Source organism: Monodon monoceros, unplaced genomic scaffold (assembly GCF_005190385.1).
Source record: "Monodon monoceros isolate NGI ecotype Baffin Bay Population unplaced genomic scaffold, NGI_Narwhal_1 Super_Scaffold_13, whole genome shotgun sequence".
NCBI classification, from domain to species: Eukaryota; Metazoa; Chordata; class Mammalia; order Artiodactyla; family Monodontidae; genus Monodon; species Monodon monoceros.
Window position 1 is genome coordinate 76,125,170 of NW_021703769.1, and position 19,262 is coordinate 76,144,431.

Sequence of the window (19,262 nt, forward strand, 5' to 3'; positions counted from 1 at the left end):
ACCAACTGGCATCCAAGGAGCATTAAGAGCATGCCTTGGCCCAGACCATGGACTCCCTGTCCAAGGGCTGGATGAGTTTCAGCTGGCTGTGTGCAAACCAGCCCTTTCTAGTTCTTTCTACACGATGTATGGAATGTCCTCCTCGAAATCAGACTCACTGCTTAGTGGGGGCCCAGGAGGGAAGATGTAGGATGATTTCAATCCCAAGTGAGTACAGATCACAGCAGAAGAGTCTAGTCCAGACCTGGAGAGAAGGGCTCCACTCCAGGCATGCTCAGACTCTGCACCACGGCTCAGCCAGCAGGGGAAGGTGCTGGTATGGGGAGGGGCCACACATTCTCTGGACAGGAACACCCACTTTTTAGAGGTAACCCCAGAAGGGGTGGCTGGTAGAAAATGGCACAACAAAGTGGAAGCAGGCGGTGCATTAGTGGCAGGCCGCATGGCTGTGTTCAGGATAAAAGGACAAAGACAGGGCTTCCCTGGTGGCACAGTGGTTGAGAGTCCGCCTGCCGATATAGGGGACACGGGTTCGTGCCCCAGTCCGGGAAGATCCCACATGCCATGGAGCGGCTGGGTCCGTGAGCCATGGCCACTGAGCCTGCGCGTCCGGAGCCTGTGCTCCGCAACAGGAGAGGCCACAGCAGTAGAGAGGCCCACGTACCGCAAAAAAAAAAAAAAGGACAAAGACAAGGGAAAATACCTTCATCTCAAACTTCAGTCCAAGCCAGACAGACATAATAGTATTTGTTTTTAGGAAGATCACTCTGTGCACTGAGAAGACTTGCAGAAGGCAAAACCTTGAGGCTATAGGATGTTAGGAAGATGCTGCAGTTGTCAAGGAGAGAGATGCCGAAGGCCAAACGAGAGATGCGCGAGGAGGTGGAAGGAAGAAGAACTCAGGAGATATCAAGGGGGCAAAACTTACAGAACTTGAATACTATGGGACATCCCGGTGGGAGAGCTAATAGACTCCAATTTCCTCAACTGTCAGCGACAGTCACAGGACCTATTGCAAAGGGACTTTGTGGATCAAGCTAAATGACATGTGCAAAGTGCTTAGAAAAGTGTCTGGCTTAGTCTAATGCATTAAAGATTAGGTCCTAAATCACTATTCACAATAGCCAAGAGATGGAAGCAACCTAAGTGCCCATCCACAGAGGAATGGATAAAGAAGATGTGGTACATATATATATAATGGAATACTACTCAGCCATAAAAAAGAATGAAACAATGCCATTTGCAGCAACATGGATGGACCTAGAGATAATCATACCAAGCGAAGTAAATCAGACAGAGGAAGACAAATACTACATGATATCACTTGCATGTGGAATCTAAAAAAAAAAATAGTGCAAATGAACTTATTTACAAAACAGAAACAGACTCACAGACATAGAAAACAAACTGACGGTTACAAAAGGAAAAGGCGGGGAGGGATAAATTGGGAATATGGGATTAACGGATGCACACCACTACTACATATAAAATAGATAAACAACAAGGATTTACTGTAGAGCACAGGGAACTGTATTCAATACCTTGTAATAAACTATAATGGAAAAGAATCAAAAAAAGAATATAGATACACACATATATACGTATAAGAGAATCCCTTTGCTGTACACCTAAAACCAACACAATATTGTAAATCAACAATACTTCGATTTAAAAAAAAAAAGATTAGGTCCTAAAATAGGTATGACTTGTAACAAGATCATTGTTTTATAAGTCTGCAGGTCAAGACCAAACATACAGAATCAGGAATCAACATGTAGATGGCAGGTGAAGCCACAGGAATGGACAGACTACCCAAGGCAAACATACACAGGAAGGAAACAGAGGAACAGACACAAATGTTGGGGGCACCAATGCTAAAGAGCTGCTTGGGTGGTATTTGTGGAAAAAGAAGAGTGAAGGAGAGCGGCTCCAGTTGAACCAGGAGAGAATGTGGCACAAGAGCCAGGTAGGAAAAAGCATGTTGAGAAGTTGCCCAGTGCAGCTGATGGGCCAAGTAAGCCAAAGATGGATGAGGGTCCATTGGATCTGGCCACAAAGAACTCACTGGGCAGGATGCTTTCAGTGCTGAAAGTGAGGTTTCAATAAATGGAAAGAACAAGAGCGTGCATAGGAGATGTTCATCGCCATATTATATATCATGGAGAAAAGGGGGCACAACCTATGTGCCCAACAATAGGGGATTATGTATATCATGGTACATCTATTCTGTACTTTTCTTCCTAGCATTGTATAACTATCATAAAACAATCATTATTACGTAGCAAAGTTAATAGACACAGATTAACAGCGAACAAAAGAAGCCAAAAGACACAAGTGTCAAAGTAACACGGACTACATTTTTTTCAAAGTCCTATGATGATATAAGGAAAAAAACAGGCAAGTAGAAAATGGTTACTTCATGCCCTAGCTTGAGAGACATGTCGAGACTGGAGAGTTCAAGAAAGGCAACAAAGATGACTCAAGAACTGGCAAATATAATGGAAAACAAGTAACAATAGAACATGGTCCAAAATATTACATGCTGTAGAATGCATTTTTGTGACTGTATCAAGGATAATGGAAAAACCTAGGAAATGCAAATTCTCATGAGGACTCTATACTATAAATGTGTGCAATTCTCCACTAGCCAGAAAGCTCCATGAAGACTGGGGCCTCACTCTCCTGTTCTCTTTGGGATTCCCGGTGCCTAGTACATTGCAGGGCAGACCTAAAGTAGAGTGTCAGAAATCATGGAAGATTATTACAACACAATGTGAAGTGAAAAAAATCAAGATATATAAATATAGCATCTAAGTTAGAACTGCAGTCATTAAAACATGTACACGAGGGAGAAAAAGACAAAAATTTTAAAAGTGTACTAGGGTGAGGGATTGTGAATGTGGACTTTTTTTCTTTTTATTTCCCTAATTTTCCATAGTGAGTTTATGCTACTTTTATAATGTTAAAGCATATGCAGTGAAAGAGAGAGAGAAGAAGGAGAACGAAAGAAGAAAGAAAGAAAGAAAGAAAGAAAGAAAGAAAGAAAGAAAGAAAGAAAGAAAGAAGGAAGGAAGGAAGGAAAGAAAGAAGAAAAGAAAGAAGGAAAGAAAGAAAGAAGGAAAGGAAGAAAGGGAAAGAAAGAGAGAGAGAGAAAGAAAGTAAGAAAAAGAGAAGGAGCGAAGGAGAGAGGGAGGGAGGGAGGGAGGGCAGGAGAAGAGGATAGAGCCAGCAAGCGTGGACCTTGAAGCCAAAGACTTGGCTAAGACCCCAACCATGCCACCCACTAGCTGTATAACCTTGAGTGAGCTCCTTAACCACTCTGTACCTCAGTTTCCTCATCTACAAAATGGATCCACAGAGTTTTCTGAGGAAGAAAGCCAGCAAAATACTGTTTGTCCATCCTTTCTCACTGTGGGTTCCTGGGCCCCAGTCTGTGCCATCAGCACATTGATGCTGTGGGGGCCGAATGGTGCCAAACTCATCCTCAAGCTCTGAGAATGGGTTGGAGCTCTCCTTTTTTGTAGAAATGTCCAGCCTGGGGAGTTTTTTTCCCCAAAGCTCCAGGAAGCCTTGCTCGGCTTCCTCAAGTCTGACCCAAAAGACCTGCGTTCTATACGTACGGCTTCCCTATGGAATAGGAAAAGCCAGAGACAACCTGGGCCCCCAAGAGCAGCTCTTTTCTGGCAGAGGCTGGAGGTATGTAATCCTGCACCCGGCTGAGCTAGGTGCTCAGCTTTGACCTCCGGACTCTGTACACATTGGCAAACGGTGAACAGGTTCTTCTTCCTAACATCCCAGAACAACACTGTTTTACTGCTAGAAAGCCTAAAACATCCTGACAGAGTCAGCTCAGTTTTTCCCAGTCACCCCACGGAGAAAAGCATGACGGGGTAATACGTCAAGGTCCAAAACAGCCCAAGAGGAAGTCTCGTGGCACGATTCCCCTGCACCATGTGTGGGTATCAGAGGTCACCTCTTTCCCCTTTCGCAGTAGTGGGGATGCATGCTCCGTGACCCATGTTCCCCAGGCCCTCCAAAAGGGAGTGGATCCAGGCAGATTCTCCACCCCTGGACTCAATCCTGAATGCCTCTCCTCGACCCTCACACTTCACCCTGCTGACTCCCAAAAATCCCAGCCCCCACCTCCAACTACTGCCCTTTCTTCTTGCTTCTCATCCTCCATCTACAACACATGGGCTGCGCTCCCAGAGCCCTTGGCTCAAGTGATGTCTCTGCCCTGTGGGACATGGGGACAGGCAGAGAGTTGATCCCACCCAGGAACCTTGTCCTTACAGAGTATGGAAACCCCCTGCTTGGGCACTACCAGCTCTGCCCCACCCCCGAGCCTTCAGTCAGATCCCCTGGCTGACCTTCTCTCCGACTCTCCCTTTGGACTCCACTCCTACGGTGCAGGGATCCCACATCACAGCCAGCTTGTTTCTGAAGGTACAGTGGGACTTTCCATCAGGTCCTCCCAACTCAGCGTCCGGGGCGCTCAGGTGTCCATGGTGCCAGGCTTTGCCCATGGACTCTCTCTGCGGGCTGCCTCAGACCAAGCCTCAGCTGGGAGGTAACATTTGGTAATCTCCCTTATCTTCCATTTGGCTTTATCTTTAAAACTAACTTCTCACCTGACCTTGCTCCCCTTGGAGAGTCTATAAAAATAACCTGGGAAATGAGGTGCAGAGAATTTGGTATATAATACCATGCCCTCTGGTCTCCAAACAAGTTTTTGAAACACTTTGACATCCATTTGGTCACTAAACCTTCAAAATCACCCTGTGAAGTGAGTATTATCCCCAGTTTTTGGATGAGGAAACTGAAACCCACAGAGGTGAAGTGTATTTCCCAAAGGCACAGAGCCAGCACGTGGCAAAGTTGACATCAAGAGCTAAGTTTTCTGATTCAAAACTCAGTGTTTCTCTCCCACACCATACTCTCCCTTTGCAGGTAGCAGGTACCGAGCCCTGGGCTGTCCCCAAGACCTGAGGCCCCAACTTGGTGTTATTGGCTTCCAAGTGCAGATATCACGGCAGTGACAGTTCAGTGACTTTATTGCTTCCGTGGGGCACTGACTGCCCACCCTTCCAGACATTCCTCCCCAACCTGGCATCTCACCTGGATGGAATGAATCATGTTGAGGCCCTACTGCCTGAAAACAGCTCCAAGGCCCTCCTTCTCGTGTTTGCATTTTACATGAGGGAGCTAGAAGACACCGTCTTAGCCTGGATCCCCGCAAAAGCAGAGTCTGAGACAAGGAGCTGGGTGCAGGGAGTTTGTTTGGCAGGTGATCCCAGGTAAAGAAGAAAAAGGCAGGGGGGAGAGTGAGAGCAGAAGGGAGGAAAAAATGATAAAGGATGAGTTACAGAGGTCACCACTATATATAGTACAGCAGTTAACACGTGTTCTGCTGTCCCTAGGAGAACTCAGTGATAAAACACAGCTGTCACCACACTCCAGCACAGCTGAAAACAGTCTGCCACATATAGACAGACTCTGTTCCACTCAACCTCTGATAGATATTCAGAATGTCCTCAGAATTACCGTTCAGGACAGGGGGCTGGGGCGTTTATCCACAAGTCCCTACCCCATTGGCCATATTACATCACCTAATCAAGAGAGGGACATCCCATTATCTTTGCCACATGCTGTTGGTTAGAAGCTAGTCACAGGTTTCATCTGCTCTCAGAGGAGGGGATGATACAGGGCATGGCTCAAGCAGGTCACCTTAGGGTGTGTCTACCACACTAGGTCAGCAGTTCTCCACCTGACTGCACATTAGAATCACCTGGGAAGAATTTTCCAATAACCAGTACTTGGGCCATGCTCCAGAGATCCTGCTTTAATTGTCCTGAAATGGGCCTGGGCATCAGCATTTTTAAGGTCTCCAGATGATTCTAATGGGCAGCCAGGGATGCACTGGCCTGGACGTGGGAGAGCAAATGGAGTTCCCAGAAGAAAGCAGTCTCAGCCTAACCTAGGAGTCCCAGCCATGACCTTCACAGGTCAAAAGCAATCTATTTTTCATCCCCAGTAAAACCAGCCACCCCCACCTGATTCTGCACACAGTCTCTGCCTTTGCTGATAGAGCTGATGGCCGTCCAACTCCTCACCTCTGTCCCTCCCAGTCCTTTTGCCCCTGCCCATACCTCTCAGTAGTTACACACCACCCTGGCTTCATACTCTTTTCTTCTACAATTATTCTCACTCCTGGCATTTTCTTTTCTTACTCTCTTTCCCTCTCACCTCCTATATCAGTCAGGGTTTGCTCATAGAATCAGAGCTACCAGGAGAGTATATAGTATGGAATGTATTATGGGGAGTTGACCTTGGGCACCTGTGGGAGCTGGTTTCACGGGCTATGTACGGCTGTTGTTTCCGTATCTTGTGAAGGAGGCTGAAGTCCACAGGGCAAGTGGTGAGGAAGGAAAGATGGACATGAAGCAAGGAAAAACAAAGACAACCTGCAGGCCGTAAGGATGGGCCAGAACTTGCACTGGTGTCTCACCACCTCTGAGCCTCCACCTTCTGTGATGGGGCTGATCTGCAGGAAAAGCTGGTGGCCTTCCTTACAGAGCCAAACACACACCTGGCCCAGGAATCAGAGAAGCCGAAGCCAATTAGGTGAGCCCGAGACCAGCACATCGGAGCTGCAACAGGGCCCAGGGCCTGCTCCCACCTCCCAGGTGAATAAAGAACGCGGCTGCTGTTCCACGCCCACCTTCCAAATATCATGCACCATGTCCCTTGTGCCCTGGCTAACCCAGAACTAAGCAGGGAAGGGGATTGTGGGGAATGTAGTTCTGGCTCAGATAAGTTGATGTGGCACAAACCCACCATACTTCCCCTCTTTCTTTCTCTTTCTCATTCTCTCCTTCTCTCACTTGTCTTTTTTCCCTGCATGTATCCAAAGGCACTTTCAGTCATGAGAATTCACTCCTATGTGAACCTAAATATTTAATAAGAACCTATAGGGTTCAACTTTATGCTAATACTATCGGCGATGGCTATCTGGCAAAGGTAGTAGGGGAAACTGTCTTCACCTTCTCACCCAGGCCAGAGGTGTTACAGGGACCCACACTGATCTAGCCCTGTTTGTTGCCTCCCTGGAACCCCCCAGGAACAGGGCCAGGGCCCCTTACTTCCACTTATTATATCTAGGCCTATGCAGTCCCTTGGGTTTTGCAAAACTGAGACATTGTCCCTGGCCTGGGGCCTGAGGATATTTGCCACCGTATTTCTCTATGCTTACACCTTTTGCTAAAGAAGTTCAGGCTGGCGCCCACTGCTCTCAGTCACTGAGAAAACTGTAAATTATATACACAATGAGCAGCAGACCTTGAAAAGATACGATCCTCACAGGTCACAAAGGAGGAAACCTAAATGTCCATCGACAGAGGAATGGATAAAGAAGATGTGGTACATATATACAATGGAATACTACTCAGCCATAAAAAGGAACAAAATAGTGCCATTTGCAGAGATGTGGATGGACCTAGAGATTGTCATACAGAGTGAAGTAAGTCTGAAAGAGGAAAAAATATATTGTATAATATCGCTTATATGTGGAATCTAGAAAAATGGTAGAAATGAACTTATTTGCAAAGCAGACATAGAATTACAGATGTAGAGAACAAACTTCTGGTTACCAAGGGGGGAAGTGGGGGTGGCATGAATTGGGAGATTGGGATGGACGTATATACACTACTATGTATGCAATAGATAGCTAATGAGAACCTGCTGTATAGCACAGGGAACTCTACTCAGTGCTCTGTGGTGACCTAAATGGGAAGGAAATCTAAAAAAGAGTGGATATATGTATATATGTATAGGACTGAGTGACTTTGCTGTACAGCAAGAAATTAACACAACATTGTAAGGCAACTATACTCCAATAAAAATTAATTTTTTAAAAAAAGTTACAAATGAGGAAATTGAGGTCTGGAGAATCAAATGAGTTGTCCAAGGCCACTCAGCCAGGAAGCAATAGATTTCACGTTTCCAATTCAAGTGTCCCGACTCCTGGCCAGCGATCTTTCTCCCGTGCCAAGCTTATCTGTGAAATAAAGACTCAGAAGTAATGCAGTTTGTTCCCCGAAGGGAGGGCCAAGCCAGGCAGCCCTCCTTCAGATCTAGGGCAGACATCTCTTTGAAATGAGGGTAACACTTCAGGGAATAAAAGTCCGCCTGCTCAGAAGCAATCATTTGGAACGTGGGGCCCTCCTGTAGAATCCGCTGGCCTCTTAGTTCAGGCAGTTAACATGTGTGCTGCTGTCTCTTAGAGGGCTCTGAGATGAAACACAGACAGCTGCCACACTTCCCAGCACAGCTGACAACAGTCTGCAGAGGCCTATCTGCAGCAAATCCGTCTCACTGGAGTGAAAACTAGCAGACGTCAGAGTTAGCCAGCAGCCCCGGGAAACCCAAGCCCGGCTGCCCTCAGCTCTGCCCTCGGAAATCATCCTCAGTCACGTCGCTCACACACGGCAGCCTCTTGGCTTCTGCCTTCCCTTCTGCCCCCGAGGCCCATCTGTGGCTGCCAAACAAGTTGGAAAGCTGGAAAGAAGCCCTAGAATCTCCTCAGGGGGGCTGTAATCCAAGAGGTTTCCTGGCTCCAGGTCAAAGACTCATAGACTCATAGGACACTTAAGCTTGCAGGGACTGTTGGGGGGGCGTCTTACAGATGAGGAGACTAAGACCCTGACTCAGGAAGTCGGCTCTGAGGCTTTGACAATGACCTTCACCAAAGCCAACCTTGGCAAAACTCAAACACCAGTGAGGTTTGTGTCAACTCTGAATACTTTCTGCTAGGGCCAGGGATGAGTGGATAGAAAGGATAGATGATGGCTGGATGGATACTGTGATGGATGGATAGATGGATGAATGAATGGATAATTGGATGGGTAAATGGATGGGGGAGTGGATGGATGGATGGACGGATAGACCGACAGACGGATGGGCAGAAAGGGGGAGAGAGAGACAGAGGTAAACAGAGATAGAAAGAAAGGAGGGAGAAAGGGACAGAGAAAGGAGGGAGGAACAGACCAGGGCACTCACCTAGAATCTTTGACCCACGGGAAATAGTCTCAACTCCTTGGGTGGCCTCCACTGTGGGTCTTTCCACCTTGTCTCCCAGGCCAAAGGTGTTACAGGGGCCTGGATTGACCTATCCTCCTTGGTCGCCTCCCTGAGCCACCAATGTCAAAGCCCAGGACCCCTTACTACCTCTCACTGTCCCTAGGGATTGCCTAGGCAATGGCCCACACCAAAAAGTTCTCCTTGTGATTTCGCCTTGTCTTTGGAATTTGCCAGAGCTTGCTTTCCAAACAGACATACTCTTCTTCACTTATTTCCATGACAAATGATGCCAACTTGACCATGTCAGCCAAGGCCAGGTCTCTCTGAAGTTCTGCCCCCACCCCATTCACTGCCACCATCCCAGAGCATGGCTTATCAGAAAGCGCTCACTCCCAGTGCAGGTCAGAGTGGCAGCCTGGCATCGAGACAGGTCCATGGGATCCCGCCCTGACTCTCTCATTCACCAACAGGGTAATTTTAGGGGAGCCATGTGGTTCCTCACCTATTAATGGGGGATATAACACCCAGTGTTGTTGGGAAGATAAAATGAGATTAGTATTTAGCACAGAACTGGGCACATACAAAAAGGCCCGACAAACAGAAGACACTGTTACAAAAGCATGAGGCACAAAGCCCAACAGAGCAGATTCACGGCACCTATGAGTATTATGGGACGCGGCAGACCCTTTCTGATGGAATGGCTATTGGCTGATTTGCTATTTTCTCCAGCAGGCACCAGCGAAGGAAAGGAAAAACTGGCTTTAATTTCTTTGCAGCAAAATGGCCAACTCTGCAAAGCCCATGGGCTATATGTTTTTCCAAGGGGACATGGTTTTGGTCTCAAGTCCAAATCCCTGCAAATCATTATGTTCTCATCCACACTCCACTTCCTGTGACCCTTTAGCACAACTCCAAGAGCAGAATGAAGAGCAGGAGAAGCCGGGACATGTGACGTGGATGGCTGTGCCCTCTGCACTGGCGTCTGGGGCATGCGGGTAGTGGGCACTTCATCAAAATGGTACCTAGGGTTGTGGTGGGCGGAGTAGTTTGTGTCCACCAAAATTTAGGTACTCCATCTATAAGCTGGAGCTTTCAGGAATGGGGAGGGGGGAAGGCAATTGAGAAGAACTAAGAGAACCTCAAGCGGGAATGTGATTTCTTTCAACAAGTATGTCTTGAGCACCTACTGTATGCTGGGCCCAGTGGCACCCTAAAGGGTCCACAGATACAGATGCGCCCAGATCATTTCTCTCTCTGGTCAGTTCTGAGAAAGGGGGCTAAGGAAGGAAAGGGAGGCAGGGGCACTTAGCACATCCTGGGATTCAGGTCCCTAAACAAATCACCTGGGCTGATGTGGAACCGCCAGGTTAAGCCACAGCACACACAGGTGCAAGTAAGCACCAAGTACTTTTCCATAAGGAGCAGCCAGGTCTTCCAGCCAAAGTCTCCGTCCAGATTCTGGTCCCCACATCCTCTTTGTAGCATCTTTTCCTCGGGGCCCCTGGACGACCAGGACCGGCACCTTCTTAAGGCAATCATGTCTCTGGAGGCAGGACCCCCAGATCCCCACATTCCCCTGGGCTCCCTGTCTAAGGTGCAAGGGTTTCTGTGTGACCTGCTGCAGCTGCCCGTCACGGACACGTCTATGTCCACCTCTGCATTTTCACATCTGTGCTCTGCTTCAGGCTGCTGAGTGGGGGGTTATCCCTCATCAGGAAGTCCTGCTCTCCTTTTCTACTATTGCACTTGGCTTTGGGACCCCCTGTTATCTGTCCTGAGCTCTGTTTTCCTGGGATCCTTTAGATTCCACTTCTCAAAGCTACTCTTTTTCCTTGGTCACCTGCCTTAAAGGGTAAATTTCAAAAAGACATCACGCAGACCTCAAGAGTGACCTCCCTGATGGCACCTGCCTGTAGACCCCCTCCATCCCTACTGGGGCCGTGTTGGTCCATGGTCAGTCCTGGGCTCACCCTGGCTGTCTCATCGCTCTGAGTCCCCCAGCTCTGAGGTCTTCAGCACGTTGGCCCTCAAGAAATTGTACCCCTATAGCCTTTCCTTGTTCACTTCATGCAGAAACACTCTCTTCCAGTCCCTCTGTTGTCCCAGTCATGTGAAGATTCTCTCTCTGCCTTTCTACTTCTCCTTCAGGAAGTGCTGAATTCTGACACTCCACTGAGGATAGGAACTTAGACACAAACATCCCAGATAGTCACCAAACCCATACCCAGCTTACTACCTACCTGCCTAGAGCTATGACTGGTCAGTTTCAGGCAGGTTAGGGAGGCAAGGGGCACAAGGGTGTGGGTGGTACCCATGAGGACTGGAAGGAGGCAGCAGATTAACTTATTCAACAGCCATTTATTACACACTTTGTCTATACCCGGGGACCAGACCAGACGCTGGGGATTCCTGGTAATCAGGACAGATGGACTCTGTGCCATGGGAAATATTTTATTTAAGTAGAGGGAAACAAATATAAATAAATACAATTATAATTTCAGATCACAGCAAGGTTTATGAAGAAGAAACAGGATAGCAGACTGGAAAGTGATGGGGGCCAGGGAGATGTGCTACAAAGACAATGTGACATAAGCCGAAGCCTAGGTGGTGAGAAGGAGGCAACTGGGCAAAGGTTTGAGGGTAGAGATTTCCTGGAGGCGGGAACAGCATGTGAAAAGGCCCTGGGGTTGAGGGGGTTCAGGGAGGAGAGATCAAGTTAAAGTGTAGCAGAAACAGGAATAAGGCCAGAGAACTGTAGCTAGAGAAGAGTAAAACAGGGAAAAGTGGAGAAAAGGCTTCAGTGGGAGGATGAGGGGCTCAAAGGGACTGGAATTGTATCGCCAGTGTTTGCACTTTGGGGTTGCTTCAGGCTCTGAGACGGATGCCTTGCAATCGGCGTGGTCCCTGGAGTGGGACAACCTGCGTGGCTTCTTGTGGCCCTAATCGTTCACAAGTCAGTCCCACAGCTATAGATCTGCTCAGCCACCAAGGGGCCAGCCAGGCCAGATGGGAGAGCTGACCTCTGTAATGTCCCCTCCCAGGGGCTAGATGACGCTTAGCACTGGCCCAAAACAAAAACAAACCAGCCTGCCAGGGCCCTGGGCATTCTTGTCACAGGCTCTGGTAGTAGATCCTTGGCAAGAGGGAAGGGGATCAGTGCACAGAGGCCTCACCCAAACACCCGCATCCTCAACCTGGCCAAGGTAATTAACGCATCTCATTCTGGAGGAACAGTCTCCGTCCCCATCCTCAGAAGGATTCCTATCTTATTTTGCCTTATTAGATGTTCTTGTTTCCGATTTCACATCTAATATGCGTTCATTGTAGAAGATGGAAAAGTCAGAGAGTGTAACAAAGAAGATAGCGATTAAGCACAAGTCTAATACCAAAAGAAGCCTCTAACCTTTAGCACAGTGGTCCTCCAACTGGCAGCATCAGCATAGCTTATCAGAAATGCAAATTCTCGGGCCCCCTCCACCCTAGTAACTCTGGGGTGATGCTCAGTCTTTCAGGTAATTCACACTCGAGTTTGAGAACCACTGCTTTAGAATACATCCTGTCGTTCTTCTATGCTTTTTCACATAATTGAGTTCATTCTATGAATATAATTGCACATTCTGGTTATTTTCTTTCACCATTATATCAAAGGATGCTCCCAGGACATTGAAAACTGTTCAAAAACTTCTAATGAACATCGTTCCCGATGTCTGTATGACAACGTGTCCTGTGATTCTGCCATCACTGACTTCACCAGAATTCTTTTCTAAACTCGTTCTAGGGAGTTTAATAAGTCCTACCTGTCCAGCTGGATCCTGCAAAGTCAGGATGATAAGGGACAGAAGTAGGAAAGAGCAGCTGCTGACCCTGAAGAGCCACACCTGGGTTTTGCTAAAGAGGAATCCTGACCAACACCAACACAGGTCCATGTGGTTCCAGAGAGGGTGCTGACCAGGAGCTGAGAGGTGTGGGTTCCAGCAGGGCTCTGTGGCCTTGAACAAGCCCTGTGCCCTCCCTGAGCGCAGGTCTGACCGCCGAGAGGCTTGACCTCCACACCACCAGAGTCTCCCAAAGGTCTCTTTCTATGGATTCTGGGCACTTCTAGCCGGCTGCCCTCCCAGACGGTCCCATAGCTCTCAGCATCCCAGAAGCACAGCCGCTGCTAGCAACAAGACTGTTGGGTGGTTCTCCCACCCAACCTCCCCCTGCTTTCCTGCCTACCTGCCACTTACTCTGGTCATCTCTGTCACCAACAAGAGAGGTCTGTGACCTGACTGTCAGACACCTATGACCTGTTCCAGGGTCTGCCCAAATACCACCCACTATTGGCCGAGAGAGGATGATGACCAATGGCCAGGGCCACGTCCTCAGGGTCAGCACTGAGTCGTGTTTCCTCCCCCCAAAAAACCCAGCAGCTGTGGGGCAGTTGACTTTGTCTCAAAGCGTTTGAACACTGAGACTCCATCCACGTTTTACAATGCTGCCTAGTGGCCGTTGTCCACCAAACTGGGAAATAAGCTGCAGAGGCCCTGCTAGGCCTCTCCCAGAGGATAGTTTAGAATAAGGTTGGATAATCCTTGCCCGATCCCTAGCCCCCCTCCCTCCATCTACAACCACCACCCTCCAGCCAGGACCCCTTCCCCCACTTCAACCTGTGCACCCAAGCTCTGCCCCTTCCCTGACCCTCTCCCCCAGCAAGTCCCTTCAGCAGCCACTGCCCTTAATTAAGAAACTTCTTGGGACTTCCCTAGAGGTCCAGTGGTTAAGACTCCATGCTTCCACTGCAGCGGGCACGGGTTTGATCCTTGGCTGGGGAACTAAAGATCCCGCATGCCGCGCCGCCAGAAAGACAAATAAATAAATAAAACTTCTTTATTTCCATAAACACTTCCTGGAATTCTTCCCCCCCCGCCCTCAACTTCACCAAAACCCCAGATCCCACTTGCCTCAAGAGTCTTCCAAGTGGAGGCTACCCAACCTTCTGCCCTCCAGCTCCATGTATTCTGGGGCCGTCAGCACATCACCAACTCACCACTTCTGCATCAGGGCCACGGCTCCCACTCAACCACTCGTACCAGCCGGCAACACCCACACCTCTCTATGGCTACAGACTCTGCATCCACCCCGGTCCTGCTCTCCTCCTGCACGAGGTCTACCAGGCCTTCTTCAGGTCAGTCACTGCCTTTTCTCTCTGCTCCCACCACCCACAGCCAAGGGCACTTTCTAAGCCTATCACTGGCCACTTTTGAAATCCTGAGCTCTGAAACTGCCTTCAGTCTGTCTTCTGTCCCTCCACCTCTGGCTGAATCCCCTACTGTAACCCAGTGCCCCTAACACCTCCCTCCTCACCCAGTCTGACCGCCCCTCCAGGCTGGGCCTCCCCACATCATTCACTTCAGCTCTTCTCGAACCGACCCCCCAAGTCGGTGGGGCCTTCTGCTCCCACCTAGTCGCCCCTAACACAGAATCAAACCCAGTATCGCCCATTCTCCGTGCACTCCAGGGCTGCAGTGCCTGGCCTAGGAGAAATGCCAAAAGTAGGCCGACTGGCTCCTTCAGACACTCGGATGTCCGGCTGCATCTGGAACGTCAACCCCACCATTCTGAAAGCAGCTCTTTTGCCCCCTTTCCTGTTTGCCCATTTCTGTTCCCCTCTAAAACAATTGAAACTAACTCCTGACTCACGCTCTCTCTAATGCACACCATGTCTTGTCTGACCTGTTGATTCTTTTCCTAGATAAAAAGGAGCAAGATTAGCTCTCCCCCCACCCTCAGTAGCCCCCTAAGCAATCCGGCAGGCAGATCGCTCGGGCGAGATAACATCTGAAGACACAGCCAGCCAGTCTATGCGCAAGGAGAAGGATACAGAACCCAACCTCCTGCCTCGATGATTCACTGAGATTCTTCCCCACTCCATTATTCCCTTTGAAAATGTCATGGCTGAGCAGAATCTTTGGAGTTGGTCTCTGGACACGAGTCCACCATCTCCCCAGATTGCTGGCTTTTCTGATGAAAGAAACTTTCCTATCTACTGAAACTTGCCTCTCAAATTATTGGCTTATGAGTGGCTAGCAGCCGAACCCGGGTTCGGTTACAGTTCCACGGGCTTTGCGCACCCTCATGAATTCCCTTGGCTTCATCCCTAATACCACATCTAAAATTTCATTTCTCTTCTAAATCCCAGCCCCATCCCAGCCCTCGCCCTCATGGAAGGGCCTGGCTCTGGTGGCCATCCCTCCCCACCCCTCCCATTCAACTCCAGACACATCTATTTCCTCATCTGCTATCACCTCCTCTGTCCCCCTTGGGCAAGCAACCCTCCTTCTATGGGACAGAGACTCTCTCACCTGACCAGGAACCCACACTGGCAGATCATATTTCCCAAAAGTGGCCACAATGATGTTTCTGCTCCACCACACTCTTCCAGACCTTTGCCAACCCCCCACCAGGAGGGGGCTCTACATAGCCCCCCCTCGAACTTGAGCAGGCCTGCATGACTCTCTCACTGCACGAGAGGATACAGAGGAACGTCCCTCAGTGACTTTTGAGGCGAGGCAGCTATTGCCCAGCTCCCCGAGAGCATGCACTTTGGAGCCCGTGCTAATCCAGCTACCCTGAAGTCTCCAGGCTGAAGGGACCATGTGGAGACAGAGAGAGAGATGCCCAAGAGGCATGCCCAGCCCAGGGGTTAGATACAGGAGAGAGAAAGCCTTCGGGATGGCCTCAGCTCAACTACTGCTGCTGCTGAATGAGAAATGCTACATGAGGGACCGCTGAGCTAAAGCCCATCCAGCCCCCAGGACTACAAGAGGAAACAGCAAAACGATTCTGGCATTGGGGGTAATTCGTTATGCAGCGTCACCAGCTGGACTCTCACCTGTGCATTCCCCACAGGCCCCATTCCGTCGCCAACTGTAGTGGCCCTTGTGGCTGCAGCCTCTCATTTTCCACTGTCTCCTGCCTCTCCCCAGCTTTCTAACGTTTTGTCCCCTGACCCCTCATGCCATCCAGCTGGGGCCCCTCCTCTCTTCTCACTGACGTCACCAGGCACCTTGTAATGCACATCACAGCTTTTACATCTTCACTGCTTACTCAGTCCGGCCTCGTGGTGCAGGTAGGACAGCGTGCTGGGAGCTGGGCGTTGGCGGTGGGGGGGGGGGGGTGGACATTAAAATGATGCTGCAATGGTCCAGGGGATAAAGGTGGGCATGTGGGGACAGAGAAGGGTGGAGGAGAGAAGTTCTATCAGAAGCCACTGATTACTGCTAGAGATGGGGCCCAGGAGAGAGAGAGAGGAGCTCAGCATGACTGCCAAGTTTGTGCCTCCAAGGATTAGTGCCACTTTTCAAGGGTATCCAGGAAGATGATCAGGCTCTGGGGATGCAGAAGGAACATTCATTTGACCTTACCGCAAGGCATCTGCCTCTTCTCGGACCCCTCCTTCAGGTCTGCTCCTGGTCTCCCCAAACCCCAAACCCAACGTCCCCCCACCCCACCCCCAGCCACTCATTCTAGGGGTGCCTAGCTGACAACCAACGCTTTCTCAGGGCTTCACATGCTCCTGCTCTGCCTGGCTTCACAGAGGCCAATGAGGATTCAAGCACCCCGATTTTCAGGGCTGGGGACAGCTGGAAGGATGGGAAGGGGACAAGCCTTATGGAGCAGAGGCATGTGATCTGCTGCCACGTTCCCTCCACAAAAGAGGCTGGCTTCAGGGTCTACATTTTAACCTGGAAGCTCCGGGACAGGACAGGAAGATGTAAGACACTGGTTCTCAAAGTATAAAGGTGCACCAGCATCACCAGGAGGGCTGTTTGGCACAGATCGCCGCACCCGCAGCCCCAGAGCTCCTGACTCAATAGGTCTGCGGGTGGAGCCTGAGAATTTGCATTTGTAACAAATTCCAGCTGCTGCACTGCTCCCGGCACTTAAAGAAAGAGGGAGAGAAAGGATGGTTGCCCTGGGCAGGGAGTCCCTCTCCAATTTCAGGGAGAATGAATCCCATCTTGTTCATTGCTCTCTCCCCAGTGTCAGACGCAGAGTAAATCTTCAATGAAGATCTGTTGAGCTGACAAGCCTAAATCAGAAAATAATGGCCCCAAAGCCCAAGGCCAACCTCCTCTCTTTTTGGGTGGAAAAGGCAGCTCTGAGACAGACGGCCAGTTCCTCCCTGCATCTGTACTGCTCAGCTCCCGCCCCTGGTGTTCAGCTCAAAGAATATACATCCCCACCCCATCCCTTCCGCCTGCCTTTCCCCTGAGCTGGGAGCTGCCTCATTGACATGCAGCCCACACAACTGCAGGGCTCACTTCTGGATCACTGAGAAATGGGTCCGATTTGAAAATGTCAGGATCTCGTTAGCAATTCCAATGGCCACCGCGGTAATTATGCCCTTTCATGTTCCAGCGTGTTCCACCGCATCAGAACTGACACAAACACCTGGTTTTATAATATCACTGCCTGGAAATAAATGTCCAAAATGATATGAAAATGTACTAGGAAGAGATTAATAACTGTTCTTCCAGGAAGAAAGATAGCCCTTTTCAACCAGTATACTATATATTTTTTCCTCTTAAAAAAGCCTCTCTGATAGCATCTCCCCTTGAGGGAAACTGAATTATATTATCACTCACCGGCAGTAATCAGTTCTGTCAGCTGCTAGGCTGAGCTGCTGAAGGCAGGAGGGGGGCAGGAGACATTGGAGAGAGGCAGTTCCCAGGGGTGGGCCCTGGAAGCGACACCCCAATGCCCTCACCCCGCTCCCAGTCCAGAGTGTTTCTTCTCAGAACAGATAGAACCTGGATCTGCTGATTGATGAGCAACTTGTTACAAAGCTGGGAGGCTGGATAGGAGAAGAGTGGCATCTGTCCACCTAGAAAGACCCTGTCTGGCCACCTGGGAGAGCTTCCCTGTCCAGTCCCAGCAAGGACTGTCTCCTTTAAGGCTCAGTTCACGAGCAGGAGCTAAGAGACACCCAAAGAGGAGCCCAAATACCGTTTCCCGAGCCCCCTGCCAGAAGTTCCCACAGTCCAGCTGAGCAGTCAGAAAAGATGGGTCTGCCACATGCCCAGGAGAGGCTGGGTGCTTTTTTTTTTTCAGAGTTCAAGCCAATTTCCATTGGAATCTCCAAAAGATACTGAACCTCAGTTGACATCTGGGTTTCACAATAAATTCCACCTCCTTTGCCCCTCTCTTAAATTAGTAAGACTGACTTCTGTTTCAATAAAAGTAGGGTTTTGTCTAGAAGTGTAATTTGATTTTTTTTAATTGGAGTAAAATTGCTTTACAATGTTGTGTTAGTTTCTGCTGTACAACAAAGTGAATCAGCTATATGTATACATTTAACCCTTCCCTCTTAGACCTCCCTCCCAGCCCCCATCCCACCCATCTAGGTCATCACAGATCACCGAGCTGAGCTCCCTGTGCTATACAGCAGGTTCCCACTAGCTATTTTACACATGGTAGTGTATTTATGTCAAACCTAATCTCCCAATTCATCCCACCCTCCCCTTCACACCCCCACCACGTGTCCACATGTTCGTTCTCTACATCTGCATCTCTATTCCTGCCCTGGAACTAGGTTCATCTGTACCATTTTTCTAGATTCCACATATATGCATTAATATATGATATTTGTTTTTCTCTTTCTGGCTTACTTCATTCTGTATGACAGACTCCAGGTCCATCCACAACTCTACAAATGACCCAATTTCATGCCTTTTATGGCTGAGTAATATTCCATTGTATATATGTACCACATCTTCTTTGAACAAATGGGACCTACTTAAACTTAGAAGTTTTTGCACAGCAAAGGAAACCATAAAAAGACGAAAAGACAACCCTCAGAATGAGAGAAAATATATGCAAACAAAGCAACGGACTAAGGATTATATACAAAATATAAAAATAGCTCGTGCAGCTTAATATCAAAAACACAAACAACCCAACCAAAAAAAAATGAGTGGAAGACCTAAATAGACATTTCTCCAAAGAAGACATACAGATGGCCAAGAGGCACATGAAAAGATGGTAAACATCACTAATTATTAGAGAAATGCAAATCAAAACTACAAATGAGGTATCACCTCACACTGGTCAGAATGGCCATCACCAAAAAATCTACAAACAATAAATGCAGGGGCTGGGTACTTTATGTGCATTTCCTCATTTAATTATCTCAACAGCCT